We start from the raw sequence: 15,079 nt of genomic DNA, 5'->3' as shown, positions 1-15,079 counted from the left end.
GCCTGGGAAAGCAGGACACACTTTCCCTCTGCACAGCTAGGCTTCCACAAAGCCAGAGAACCCTAAGCCTCCCTAAGGCCTTCACTTTGTTATGCCCCGCAAGGTGTGCCATTGATCTGCCGAGGATATTGGCTTGCTCTAAAGACGGAGGCTTGGGACTGTGTATCCTGTCACAGTGGAGAGACTGCAGGCTTCCCTTGGCATCTGGTGTGAGAAAGGAAGGGCAATGCCCCCTTTGCACAGCGTGAGGCTTGCCACCTCCAAGCGGTCCTCCAAACCCTGTTGCTCCCCACCTTCCCTTCACTGCTGGCAAGCTTCTGGCAGGAACAGAGAGTTTCCCCCAAGAAACATGCAGCTTGCCATTCTAGGTAGGAACTCATCCCTTAAGCCCCCTCCCTAAAAGGGGAATGAAACATGACCACAAGCCTCCAGGGAAGGTTCCATTTCTGCCTCCAGCAAGGCATGCCTCAGGTGCCTGGGCATTCTTCTCCATGGATTGCTTTCATGATTCTGTGCTCCCTCCAAGGTTGTGTCAGCTCCTGTGTGCACCATATTGCATGCAGGACCATTGTGTGCCAAAGGGGTTTTCTGGGAATGCGGAGCCACAGGGCTCCAGCCACGGGGGCCTGTGGAGCAGCTTGTTTGTGTACTGAGGGAAAGCCTCTGCCCTGCTCTCCTCGTTCGAGAGGTTGATGTCCCCAGCTTTCCATCAGCCTCGGCAACACACACCTAGGCCCTACTTTCCACTTCCAGCAGGCCTCCTGCTCAAAGTGAGGACAGCTGAGCTGCTCTGCATAAGCACTGTGCTGAGCCCTCAGCCTGGGAGCTCCTAGGAGAGGGCTGCATACCTCTAACTGATGTTGCACCTGATCACCTCCCTGGGGAAGTGCCACAGAGGTTCCCTTTGCACGGCTAGGCCTCAGCATGCCAGGGGATCCCTCAGGCCTTCCAAAGGTCTTCACTTTCTATGACCTCTCAGCCTGTAGTCTCTGTGCTGAGGAAAGTGTCTTCATGCACAGACTGTGGGTGCAGCCTCTGTGTCTTGTCACAGCTCCGAAAATGCAGGGACAGATGCCGTGTGTTAACCCACACATTGGTGCCTGCCAGGGAAGGCAGTCAACTTCCCTTTGGTAGGCACAAGGATTCCAGCCTCACAGGTGCCCTCTGAACACCTTTGCTTGCTGACTAGTCTTCCCAGCTGGACAGCCCCTGGGAGGAGAAGAGGGTTTTCCCAATTGAAACAGGGGGCTGGCAATTCCCTGGAAGGCGCTCAGCCCTCAAGCCTCCTTCATTGGAGGGGACATGCAACCTGACCCCCAGCCTCCCGGAAATATGCCCTGTTCCCTGCCAGAAAGACAGGCAGCCCTGGCCTGATGACGGATGCACTGGTGGGCTTTCTCATTTCCGTGCCTTCAGGAGGCTCTGTGAGCTCCTGTGTGCTCCTTTCTTCACAGAGGACAGCTGTCTGCCATAAGCTTCGTGGGGGGCTTTTGAGCAACAAGGCTTCAGCCATGGGGGCCTCTGGATCAGCTTGTTTCTGTGCTGAGGGAAAAGCTCCCCCTGCTCTCCTTGTTAGAGAGGTTGATGTCCCCAGCATGCCAGCAGCCTCAGGAACACACACCTAGGCCCTTCTTTCCATTTCAGTCAGGCCTCCTGCTCTCAGTGAGAACACCTGAGCAGTGGTGTATACGCTCTGTGCTGAGCCCTCTGCCTGGGAGCTCCTACTGGAGAGCTCCCTCCTTCTAAGTGAAGCTGGATTGGATGACCTACATGGAGAACTGCAACACACTTTCCCTTTGCACTGCTAGGCCTCAACAAGTACCAGGGTCCTGTAGCCTTCCCATGGTCCTTACTATTGTCATGCCTTCTCAGCCTGCAATCTCTGTGCTAGGGAGCCAGTAGAGACCATTTGGGCTGCAGCCATTTCTGGATGGAGAACCTGCAGCTCACCTAGAGTCTATCAGTCTTTTTGTTTTCACCTCAAATGACAGAGTGCTGTGGGATGCCATCCAGGCCAGGAAGGGCAAGCACCCGGTTTCTTTGGAGTAGACTCACGTGATCTCTGGGACACTTGTCAGCAGTGAAGAGAAGATGGGTAGCAAGTGTGATTTCCTTGAAGCTTGGAGGCCACAGCTATCTCGCTTCCCAATGAGGAAATAACTTCTTATCATATCAGGGCCCGCCTTTAAAGTGGCCAGCCAGCCTCTGTTTCTGCAGCTTCTGAACCACCAGCAGAAACACCTGCCCCAACGGGGCACTTTCATGAATGCATTTTGCTCCCCCAGAGTGTCTGAATGCCATGTATGGCCTTAGCAGGAGAAGGCCCCAGTAGGCCTAGAAGACCTTGCCATGCACTGGCAGGGCTCCGGGCAAAGCTGTCCTTTCTCTCCATTCTGGTTCCCAATTTGAATGTCAGCTTGAGGTAGCATGCGGACAGGAAGGAGATCCATGGGGAAGGCAAAGCACAGAGTGCTTACCATATAGCTCCAGGCCCCTGAGCTAGCTTGACAAGCATGGAAGTTAAAGCCTGTCTAGAACTGCCTTCCAGAGGCCGTTTTAAAGTAGGGGGACCCCTTGCTACACAAGCTAGCAAGATAGAGTGTCCTGCTCTGGCCTTTGCTCTGACAACACAGTGGATGCAAAGTGCCTGTGCAATGGAGGGTGCTCTGAAGCTGCAGGAGAGACTTTTGGCACACAGTGTTCTCCCATGCCAAATGGTGCCGACACAGTGTGCATCTCTTCCTGCAAGGCTCTTGAGCACTTCCAGAGTACGTGGACTAGAGTTTCAGGGAACGTGCTGCAGGCCTTTCTGGATGGAAAAGCTGCCGCCTCTTCAGAGGCCAATTGTCACGTTTCGTGTGTCCTCCAGATCAACAGTGTTGTCTGCTGAGCTCCTTGCAAGGGATGGCAAGCACCCTGTTTCCTCGGAAGAGACTCCCCTTTCCAATAAGCGGCTTGCCAGCAGGGAAGAAAAGTCAAGTAGCAAAGGAGATCAGCATGCAGCTTAGAGGCCTCTGGAATCCTGCTTTACAATGGGGTCCTGGGTCTTTGGTCATCAGGCTTCCATGTGAATGGGGACACACAGCCTGTGTCCCTGCAGCTTCTGAGCAGGCAAAGAGATATGCATGCCACACACTGGGACATTCTCAAATGAACTTTGCTCAGTAGTGGGCCTGCGTGCTGTGAATGGTCTACGTGAGGCAGGCCTTAGGGAATCCTAGGTGATACAGGGACTTGCCAGGGACTAGCAGTGTTCATGGTCATCATTTCCATTTAGTGCAGGCTGGAGGCACATTCAAGGATCTCTCTGAGGCAGAGACACCTCAGGTAGGATTTCCCAGGGTGAGCACGTAGCACAGCATTTCTCTCATTGCAGTTCCACATTCCTCCCACAGGCAGTCCTGCCTGGCATTCTGGGATTCCCTAGAATGGTGTTCCTCGGGCAGTTGGAAAGTTGGGAATTGTAGATCTGCAAGCATGGCAAGCATGTCTTTGACATGGCTTTGTATACAAAGGGGATTCCATGGGCACCAGGCACTACGGAGACTTTTGGCACACAGGGAAGATGTTCCACACACAGTGTTCCCCGTGGAAAGCAGAGCGACCCCCAGCACACGTTTGCAATGAGTGGCACTCTCCCATGGAAGCACTACTTGGACCAAGGTTTCATTGCCCCTGCTGCAGGCCTTTCTAAATGGAGAGACTGCAGCTCATCTGGAGGCTACAGATCAATGACCATTCACCCTCGAGTTCCAGAGTGTTGTGGGATGGGGTCCTAGCAAGGAATGGCAAGCACCCTGTATCTCTCAAGCAGTGATCTTTGGAGGACCACTGTGTGACCAGAGCTGCATCTGGGGGTTCCTCGCAAGCTGACCACAGTGTCCTTTGGCCACAGCTGGTGTGTGTGCAGAGTTCAGGGCTCTGCCCTGCTCTCCTGGCTAGAGTGCTGATTGCTCTGCATTACAAAGAGCCTCAGCAACACAGCTCTAGGCCCTTCATTGTGGGCCAGGAAGGCCTGCTCTAGGTGGGAAGTGCTGAGCTGCACGGAGAAATCCCTGTGCTTCACATTCACCCTGGGAGCTTCTCCCAGTGGTCCATCTACCACCAGTAGAAGCTAACTTGTAGAAACTGCCTGGGAAAGCAGGACACACTTTCCCTCTGCACAGCTAGGCTTCCACAAAGCCAGAGAACCCTAAGCCTCCCTAAGGCCTTCACTTTGTTATGCCCCGCAAGGTGTGCCATTGATCTGCCGAGGATATTGGCTTGCTCTAAAGACGGAGGCTTGGGACTGTGTATCCTGTCACAGTGGAGAGACTGCAGGCTTCCCTTGGCATCTGGTGTGAGAAAGGAAGGGCAATGCCCCCTTTGCACAGCGTGAGGCTTGCCACCTCCAAGCGGTCCTCCAAACCCTGTTGCTCCCCACCTTCCCTTCACTGCTGGCAAGCTTCTGGCAGGAACAGAGAGTTTCCCCCAAGAAACATGCAGCTTGCCATTCTAGGTAGGAACTCATCCCTCAAGCCCCCTCCCTAAAAGGGGAATGAAACATGACCACAAGCCTCCAGGGAAGGTTCCATTTCTGCCTCCAGCAAGGCATGCCTCAGGTGCCTGGGCATTCTTCTCCATGGATTGCTTTCATGATTCTCTGCTCCCTCCAAGGTTGTGTCAGCTCCTGTGTGCACCATATTGCATGCAGGACCATTGTGTGCCAAAGGCGTTTTCTGGGAATGCGGAGCCACAGGGCTCCAGCCACGGGGGCCTGTGGAGCAGCTTGTTTGTGTACTGAGGGAAAGCCTCTGCCCTGCTCTCCTCGTTCGAGAGGTTGATGTCCCCAGCTTTCCATCAGCCTCGGCAACACACACCTAGGCCCTACTTTCCACTTCCAGCAGGCCTCCTGCTCAAAGTGAGGACAGCTGAGCTGCTCTGCATAAGCACTGTGCTGAGCCCTCAGCCTGGGAGCTCCTAGGAGAGGGCTGCATACCTCTAACTGATGTTGCACCTGATCACCTCCCTGGGGAAGTGCCACAGAGGTTCCCTTTGCACGGCTAGGCCTCAGCATGCCAGGGGATCCCTCAGGCCTTCCAAAGGTCTTCACTTTCTATGACCTCTCAGCCTGTAGTCTCTGTGCTGAGGAAAGTGTCTTCATGCACAGACTGTGGGTGCAGCCTCTGTGTCTTGTCACAGCTCCGAAAATGCAGGGACAGATGCCGTGTGTTAACCCACACATTGGTGCCTGCCAGGGAAGGCAGTCAACTTCCCTTTGGTAGGCACAAGGATTCCAGCCTCACAGGTGCCCTCTGAACACCTTTGCTTGCTGACTAGTCTTCCCAGCTGGACAGCCCCTGGGAGGAGAAGAGGGTTTTCCCAATTGAAACAGGGGGCTGGCAATTCCCTGGAAGGCGCTCAGCCCTCAAGCCTCCTTCATTGGAGGGGACATGCAACCTGACCCCCAGCCTCCCGGAAATATGCCCTGTTCCCTGCCAGAAAGACAGGCAGCCCTGGCCTGATGACGGATGCACTGGTGGGCTTTCTCATTTCCGTGCCTTCAGGAGGCTCTGTGAGCTCCTGTGTGCTCCTTTCTTCACAGAGGACAGCTGTCTGCCATAAGCTTCGTGGGGGGCTTTTGAGCAACAAGGCTTCAGCCATGGGGGCCTCTGGATCAGCTTGTTTCTGTGCTGAGGGAAAAGCTCCCCCTGCTCTCCTTGTTAGAGAGGTTGATGTCCCCAGCATGCCAGCAGCCTCAGGAACACACACCTAGGCCCTTCTTTCCATTTCAGTCAGGCCTCCTGCTCTCAGTGAGAACACCTGAGCAGTGGTGTATACGCTCTGTGCTGAGCCCTCTGCCTGGGAGCTCCTACTGGAGAGCTCCCTCCTTCTAAGTGAAGCTGGATTGGATGACCTACATGGAGAACTGCAACACACTTTCCCTTTGCACTGCTAGGCCTCAACAAGTACCAGGGTCCTGTAGCCTTCCCATGGTCCTTACTATTGTCATGCCTTCTCAGCCTGCAATCTCTGTGCTAGGGAGCCAGTAGAGACCATTTGGGCTGCAGCCATTTCTGGATGGAGAACCTGCAGCTCACCTAGAGTCTATCAGTCTTTTTGTTTTCACCTCAAATGACAGAGTGCTGTGGGATGCCATCCAGGCCAGGAAGGGCAAGCACCCGGTTTCTTTGGAGTAGACTCACGTGATCTCTGGGACACTTGTCAGCAGTGAAGAGAAGATGGGTAGCAAGTGTGATTTCCTTGAAGCTTGGAGGCCACAGCTATCTCGCTTCCCAATGAGGAAATAACTTCTTATCATATCAGGGCCCGCCTTTAAAGTGGCCAGCCAGCCTCTGTTTCTGCAGCTTCTGAACCACCAGCAGAAACACCTGCCCCAACGGGGCACTTTCATGAATGCATTTTGCTCCCCCAGCGTGTCTGAATGCCATGTATGGCCTTAGCAGGAGAAGGCCCCAGTAGGCCTAGAAGACCTTGCCATGCACTGGCAGGGCTCCGGGCAAAGCTGTCCTTTCTCTCCATTCTGCTTCCCAATTTGAATGTCAGCTTGAGGTAGCATGCGGACAGGAAGGAGATCCATGGGGAAGGCAAAGCACAGAGTGCTTACCATATAGCTCCAGGCCCCTGAGCTAGCTTGACAAGCATGGAAGTTAAAGCCTGTCTAGAACTGCCTTCCAGAGGCCGTTTTAAAGTAGGGGGACCCCTTGCTACACAAGCTAGCAAGATAGAGTGTCCTGCTCTGGCCTTTGCTCTGACAACACAGTGGATGCAAAGTGCCTGTGCAATGGAGGGTGCTCTGAAGCTGCAGGAGAGACTTTTGGCACACAGTGTTCTCCCATGCCAAATGGTGCCGACACAGTGTGCATCTCTTCCTGCAAGGCTCTTGAGCACTTCCAGAGTACGTGGACTAGAGTTTCAGGGAACGTGCTGCAGGCCTTTCTGGATGGAAAAGCTGCCGCCTCTTCAGAGGCCAATTGTCACGTTTCGTGTGTCCTCCAGATCAACAGTGTTGTCTGCTGAGCTCCTTGCAAGGGATGGCAAGCACCCTGTTTCCTCGGAAGAGACTCCCCTTTCCAATAAGCGGCTTGCCAGCAGGGAAGAAAAGTCAAGTAGCAAAGGAGATCAGCATGCAGCTTAAAGGCCTCTGGAATCCTGCTTTACAATGGGGTCCTGGGTCTTTGGTCATCAGGCTTCCATGTGAATGGGGACACACAGCCTGTGTCCCTGCAGCTTCTGAGCAGGCAAAGAGATATGCATGCCACACACTGGGACATTCTCAAATGAACTTTGCTCAGTAGTGGGCCTGCGTGCTGTGAATGGTCTACGTGAGGCAGGCCTTAGGGAATCCTAGGTGATACAGGGACTTGCCAGGGACTAGCAGTGTTCATGGTCATCATTTCCATTTAGTGCAGGCTGGAGGCACATTCAAGGATCTCTCTGAGGCAGAGACACCTCAGGTAGGATTTCCCAGGGTGAGCACGTAGCACAGCATTTCTCTCATTGCAGTTCCACATTCCTCCCACAGGCAGTCCTGCCTGGCATTCTGGGATTCCCTAGAATGGTGTTCCTCGGGCAGTTGGAAAGTTGGGAATTGTAGATCTGCAAGCATGGCAAGCATGTCTTTGACATGGCTTTGTATACAAAGGGGATTCCATGGGCACCAGGCACTACGGAGACTTTTGGCACACAGGGAAGATGTTCCACACACAGTGTTCCCCGTGGAAAGCAGAGCGACCCCCAGCACACGTTTGCAATGAGTGGCACTCTCCCATGGAAGCACTACTTGGACCAAGGTTTCATTGCCCCTGCTGCAGGCCTTTCTAAATGGAGAGACTGCAGCTCATCTGGAGGCTACAGATCAATGACCATTCACCCTCGAGTTCCAGAGTGTTGTGGGATGGGGTCCTAGCAAGGAATGGCAAGCACCCTGTATCTCTCAAGCAGTGATCTTTGGAGGACCACTGTGTGACCAGAGCTGCATCTGGGGGTTCCTCGCAAGCTGACCACAGTGTCCTTTGGCCACAGCTGGTGTGTGTGCAGAGTTCAGGGCTCTGCCCTGCTCTCCTGGCTAGAGTGCTGATTGCTCTGCATTACAAAGAGCCTCAGCAACACAGCTCTAGGCCCTTCATTGTGGGCCAGGAAGGCCTGCTCTAGGTGGGAAGTGCTGAGCTGCACGGAGAAATCCCTGTGCTTCACATTCACCCTGGGAGCTTCTCCCAGTGGTCCATCTACCACCAGTAGAAGCTAACTTGTAGAAACTGCCTGGGAAAGCAGGACACACTTTCCCTCTGCACAGCTAGGCTTCCACAAAGCCAGAGAACCCTAAGCCTCCCTAAGGCCTTCACTTTGTTATGCCCCGCAAGGTGTGCCATTGATCTGCCGAGGATATTGGCTTGCTCTAAAGACGGAGGCTTGGGACTGTGTATCCTGTCACAGTGGAGAGACTGCAGGCTTCCCTTGGCATCTGGTGTGAGAAAGGAAGGGCAATGCCCCCTTTGCACAGCGTGAGGCTTGCCACCTCCAAGCGGTCCTCCAAACCCTGTTGCTCCCCACCTTCCCTTCACTGCTGGCAAGCTTCTGGCAGGAACAGAGAGTTTCCCCCAAGAAACATGCAGCTTGCCATTCTAGGTAGGAACTCATCCCTTAAGCCCCCTCCCTAAAAGGGGAATGAAACATGACCACAAGCCTCCAGGGAAGGTTCCATTTCTGCCTCCAGCAAGGCATGCCTCAGGTGCCTGGGCATTCTTCTCCATGGATTGCTTTCATGATTCTGTGCTCCCTCCAAGGTTGTGTCAGCTCCTGTGTGCACCATATTGCATGCAGGACCATTGTGTGCCAAAGGGGTTTTCTGGGAATGCGGAGCCACAGGGCTCCAGCCACGGGGGCCTGTGGAGCAGCTTGTTTGTGTACTGAGGGAAAGCCTCTGCCCTGCTCTCCTCGTTCGAGAGGTTGATGTCCCCAGCTTTCCATCAGCCTCGGCAACACACACCTAGGCCCTACTTTCCACTTCCAGCAGGCCTCCTGCTCAAAGTGAGGACAGCTGAGCTGCTCTGCATAAGCACTGTGCTGAGCCCTCAGCCTGGGAGCTCCTAGGAGAGGGCTGCATACCTCTAACTGATGTTGCACCTGATCACCTCCCTGGGGAAGTGCCACAGAGGTTCCCTTTGCACGGCTAGGCCTCAGCATGCCAGGGGATCCCTCAGGCCTTCCAAAGGTCTTCACTTTCTATGACCTCTCAGCCTGTAGTCTCTGTGCTGAGGAAAGTGTCTTCATGCACAGACTGTGGGTGCAGCCTCTGTGTCTTGTCACAGCTCCGAAAATGCAGGGACAGATGCCGTGTGTTAACCCACACATTGGTGCCTGCCAGGGAAGGCAGTCAACTTCCCTTTGGTAGGCACAAGGATTCCAGCCTCACAGGTGCCCTCTGAACACCTTTGCTTGCTGACTAGTCTTCCCAGCTGGACAGCCCCTGGGAGGAGAAGAGGGTTTTCCCAATTGAAACAGGGGGCTGGCAATTCCCTGGAAGGCGCTCAGCCCTCAAGCCTCCTTCATTGGAGGGGACATGCAACCTGACCCCCAGCCTCCCGGAAATATGCCCTGTTCCCTGCCAGAAAGACAGGCAGCCCTGGCCTGATGACGGATGCACTGGTGGGCTTTCTCATTTCCGTGCCTTCAGGAGGCTCTGTGAGCTCCTGTGTGCTCCTTTCTTCACAGAGGACAGCTGTCTGCCATAAGCTTCGTGGGGGGCTTTTGAGCAACAAGGCTTCAGCCATGGGGGCCTCTGGATCAGCTTGTTTCTGTGCTGAGGGAAAAGCTCCCCCTGCTCTCCTTGTTAGAGAGGTTGATGTCCCCAGCATGCCAGCAGCCTCAGGAACACACACCTAGGCCCTTCTTTCCATTTCAGTCAGGCCTCCTGCTCTCAGTGAGAACACCTGAGCAGTGGTGTATACGCTCTGTGCTGAGCCCTCTGCCTGGGAGCTCCTACTGGAGAGCTCCCTCCTTCTAAGTGAAGCTGGATTGGATGACCTACATGGAGAACTGCAACACACTTTCCCTTTGCACTGCTAGGCCTCAACAAGTACCAGGGTCCTGTAGCCTTCCCATGGTCCTTACTATTGTCATGCCTTCTCAGCCTGCAATCTCTGTGCTAGGGAGCCAGTAGAGACCATTTGGGCTGCAGCCATTTCTGGATGGAGAACCTGCAGCTCACCTAGAGTCTATCAGTCTTTTTGTTTTCACCTCAAATGACAGAGTGCTGTGGGATGCCATCCAGGCCAGGAAGGGCAAGCACCCGGTTTCTTTGGAGTAGACTCACGTGATCTCTGGGACACTTGTCAGCAGTGAAGAGAAGATGGGTAGCAAGTGTGATTTCCTTGAAGCTTGGAGGCCACAGCTATCTCGCTTCCCAATGAGGAAATAACTTCTTATCATATCAGGGCCCGCCTTTAAAGTGGCCAGCCAGCCTCTGTTTCTGCAGCTTCTGAACCACCAGCAGAAACACCTGCCCCAACGGGGCACTTTCATGAATGCATTTTGCTCCCCCAGCGTGTCTGAATGCCATGTATGGCCTTAGCAGGAGAAGGCCCCAGTAGGCCTAGAAGACCTTGCCATGCACTGGCAGGGCTCCGGGCAAAGCTGTCCTTTCTCTCCATTCTGCTTCCCAATTTGAATGTCAGCTTGAGGTAGCATGCGGACAGGAAGGAGATCCATGGGGAAGGCAAAGCACAGAGTGCTTACCATATAGCTCCAGGCCCCTGAGCTAGCTTGACAAGCATGGAAGTTAAAGCCTGTCTAGAACTGCCTTCCAGAGGCCGTTTTAAAGTAGGGGGACCCCTTGCTACACAAGCTTGCAAGATAGAGTGTCCTGCTCTGGCCTTTGCTCTGACAACACAGTGGATGCAAAGTGCCTGTGCAATGGAGGGTGCTCTGAAGCTGCAGGAGAGACTTTTGGCACACAGTGTTCTCCCATGCCAAATGGTGCCGACACAGTGTGCATCTCTTCCTGCAAGGCTCTTGAGCACTTCCAGAGTACGTGGACTAGAGTTTCAGGGAACGTGCTGCAGGCCTTTCTGGATGGAAAAGCTGCCGCCTCTTCAGAGGCCAATTGTCACGTTTCGTGTGTCCTCCAGATCAACAGTGTTGTCTGCTGAGCTCCTTGCAAGGGATGGCAAGCACCCTGTTTCCTCGGAAGAGACTCCCCTTTCCAATAAGCGGCTTGCCAGCAGGGAAGAAAAGTCAAGTAGCAAAGGAGATCAGCATGCAGCTTAGAGGCCTCTGGAATCCTGCTTTACAATGGGGTCCTGGGTCTTTGGTCATCAGGCTTCCATGTGAATGGGGACACACAGCCTGTGTCCCTGCAGCTTCTGAGCAGGCAAAGAGATATGCATGCCACACACTGGGACATTCTCAAATGAACTTTGCTCAGTAGTGGGCCTGCGTGCTGTGAATGGTCTACGTGAGGCAGGCCTTAGGGAATCCTAGGTGATACAGGGACTTGCCAGGGACTAGCAGTGTTCATGGTCATCATTTCCATTTAGTGCAGGCTGGAGGCACATTCAAGGATCTCTCTGAGGCAGAGACACCTCAGGTAGGATTTCCCAGGGTGAGCACGTAGCACAGCATTTCTCTCATTGCAGTTCCACATTCCTCCCACAGGCAGTCCTGCCTGGCATTCTGGGATTCCCTAGAATGGTGTTCCTCGGGCAGTTGGAAAGTTGGGAATTGTAGATCTGCAAGCATGGCAAGCATGTCTTTGACATGGCTTTGTATACAAAGGGGATTCCATGGGCACCAGGCACTACGGAGACTTTTGGCACACAGGGAAGATGTTCCACACACAGTGTTCCCCGTGGAAAGCAGAGCGACCCCCAGCACACGTTTGCAATGAGTGGCACTCTCCCATGGAAGCACTACTTGGACCAAGGTTTCATTGCCCCTGCTGCAGGCCTTTCTAAATGGAGAGACTGCAGCTCATCTGGAGGCTACAGATCAATGACCATTCACCCTCGAGTTCCAGAGTGTTGTGGGATGGGGTCCTAGCAAGGAATGGCAAGCACCCTGTATCTCTCAAGCAGTGATCTTTGGAGGACCACTGTGTGACCAGAGCTGCATCTGGGGGTTCCTCGCAAGCTGACCACAGTGTCCTTTGGCCACAGCTGGTGTGTGTGCAGAGTTCAGGGCTCTGCCCTGCTCTCCTGGCTAGAGTGCTGATTGCTCTGCATTACAAAGAGCCTCAGCAACACAGCTCTAGGCCCTTCATTGTGGGCCAGGAAGGCCTGCTCTATGTGGGAAGTGCTGAGCTGCACGGAGAAATCCCTGTGCTTCACATTCACCCTGGGAGCTTCTCCCAGTGGTCCATCTACCACCAGTAGAAGCTAACTTGTAGAAACTGCCTGGGAAAGCAGGACACACTTTCCCTCTGCACAGCTAGGCTTCCACAAAGCCAGAGAACCCTAAGCCTCCCTAAGGCCTTCACTTTGTTATGCCCCGCAAGGTGTGCCATTGATCTGCCGAGGATATTGGCTTGCTCTAAAGACGGAGGCTTGGGACTGTGTATCCTGTCACAGTGGAGAGACTGCAGGCTTCCCTTGGCATCTGGTGTGAGAAAGGAAGGGCAATGCCCCCTTTGCACAGCGTGAGGCTTGCCACCTCCAAGCGGTCCTCCAAACCCTGTTGCTCCCCACCTTCCCTTCACTGCTGGCAAGCTTCTGGCAGGAACAGAGAGTTTCCCCCAAGAAACATGCAGCTTGCCATTCTAGGTAGGAACTCATCCCTTAAGCCCCCTCCCTAAAAGGGGAATGAAACATGACCACAAGCCTCCAGGGAAGGTTCCATTTCTGCCTCCAGCAAGGCATGCCTCAGGTGCCTGGGCATTCTTCTCCATGGATTGCTTTCATGATTCTGTGCTCCCTCCAAGGTTGTGTCAGCTCCTGTGTGCACCATATTGCATGCAGGACCATTGTGTGCCAAAGGGGTTTTCTGGGAATGCGGAGCCACAGGGCTCCAGCCACGGGGGCCTGTGGAGCAGCTTGTTTGTGTACTGAGGGAAAGCCTCTGCCCTGCTCTCCTCGTTCGAGAGGTTGATGTCCCCAGCTTTCCATCAGCCTCGGCAACACACACCTAGGCCCTACTTTCCACTTCCAGCAGGCCTCCTGCTCAAAGTGAGGACAGCTGAGCTGCTCTGCATAAGCACTGTGCTGAGCCCTCAGCCTGGGAGCTCCTAGGAGAGGGCTGCATACCTCTAACTGATGTTGCACCTGATCACCTCCCTGGGGAAGTGCCACAGAGGTTCCCTTTGCACGGCTAGGCCTCAGCATGCCAGGGGATCCCTCAGGCCTTCCAAAGGTCTTCACTTTCTATGACCTCTCAGCCTGTAGTCTCTGTGCTGAGGAAAGTGTCTTCATGCACAGACTGTGGGTGCAGCCTCTGTGTCTTGTCACAGCTCCGAAAATGCAGGGACAGATGCCGTGTGTTAACCCACACATTGGTGCCTGCCAGGGAAGGCAGTCAACTTCCCTTTGGTAGGCACAAGGATTCCAGCCTCACAGGTGCCCTCTGAACACCTTTGCTTGCTGACTAGTCTTCCCAGCTGGACAGCCCCTGGGAGGAGAAGAGGGTTTTCCCAATTGAAACAGGGGGCTGGCAATTCCCTGGAAGGCGCTCAGCCCTCAAGCCTCCTTCATTGGAGGGGACATGCAACCTGACCCCCAGCCTCCCGGAAATATGCCCTGTTCCCTGCCAGAAAGACAGGCAGCCCTGGCCTGATGACGGATGCACTGGTGGGCTTTCTCATTTCCGTGCCTTCAGGAGGCTCTGTGAGCTCCTGTGTGCTCCTTTATTCACAGAGGACAGCTGTCTGCCATAAGCTTCGTGGGGGGCTTTTGAGCAACAAGGCTTCAGCCATGGGGGCCTCTGGATCAGCTTGTTTCTGTGCTGAGGGAAAAGCTCCCCCTGCTCTCCTTGTTAGAGAGGTTGATGTCCCCAGCATGCCAGCAGCCTCAGGAACACACACCTAGGCCCTTCTTTCCATTTCAGTCAGGCCTCCTGCTCTCAGTGAGAACACCTGAGCAGTGGTGTATACGCTCTGTGCTGAGCCCTCTGCCTGGGAGCTCCTACTGGAGAGCTCCCTCCTTCTAAGTGAAGCTGGATTGGATGACCTACATGGAGAACTGCAACACACTTTCCCTTTGCACTGCTAGGCCTCAACAAGTACCAGGGTCCTGTAGCCTTCCCATGGTCCTTACTATTGTCATGCCTTCTCAGCCTGCAATCTCTGTGCTAGGGAGCCAGTAGAGACCATTTGGGCTGCAGCCATTTCTGGATGGAGAACCTGCAGCTCACCTAGAGTCTATCAGTCTTTTTGTTTTCACCTCAAATGACAGAGTGCTGTGGGATGCCATCCAGGCCAGGAAGGGCAAGCACCCGGTTTCTTTGGAGTAGACTCACGTGATCTCTGGGACACTTGTCAGCAGTGAAGAGAAGATGGGTAGCAAGTGTGATTTCCTTGAAGCTTGGAGGCCACAGCTATCTCGCTTCCCAATGAGGAAATAACTTCTTATCATATCAGGGCCCGCCTTTAAAGTGGCCAGCCAGCCTCTGTTTCTGCAGCTTCTGAACCACCAGCAGAAACACCTGCCCCAACGGGGCACTTTCATGAATGCATTTTGCTCCCCCAGCGTGTCTGAATGCCATGTATGGCCTTAGCAGGAGAAGGCCCCAGTAGGCCTAGAAGACCTTGCCATGCACTGGCAGGGCTCCGGGCAAAGCTGTCCTTTCTCTCCATTCTGCTTCCCAATTTGAATGTCAGCTTGAGGTAGCATGCGGACAGGAAGGAGATCCATGGGGAAGGCAAAGCACAGAGTGCTTACCATATAGCTCCAGGCCCCTGAGCTAGCTTGACAAGCATGGAAGTTAAAGCCTGTCTAGAACTGCCTTCCAGAGGCCGTTTTAAAGTAGGGGGACCCCTTGCTACACAAGCTAGCAAGATAGAGTGTCCTGCTCTGGCCTTTGCTCTGACAACACAGTGGATGCAAAGTGCCTGTGCAATGGAGGGTGCTCTGAAGCTGCAGGAGAGACTTTT

Source organism: Hippopotamus amphibius, chromosome 2 (assembly GCF_030028045.1).
Source record: "Hippopotamus amphibius kiboko isolate mHipAmp2 chromosome 2, mHipAmp2.hap2, whole genome shotgun sequence".
NCBI lineage: Eukaryota > Metazoa > Chordata > Mammalia > Artiodactyla > Hippopotamidae > Hippopotamus > Hippopotamus amphibius.
The sequence above is the reverse complement of the archived record's forward strand: the minus strand, read 5'-3'. Positions refer to the sequence as shown.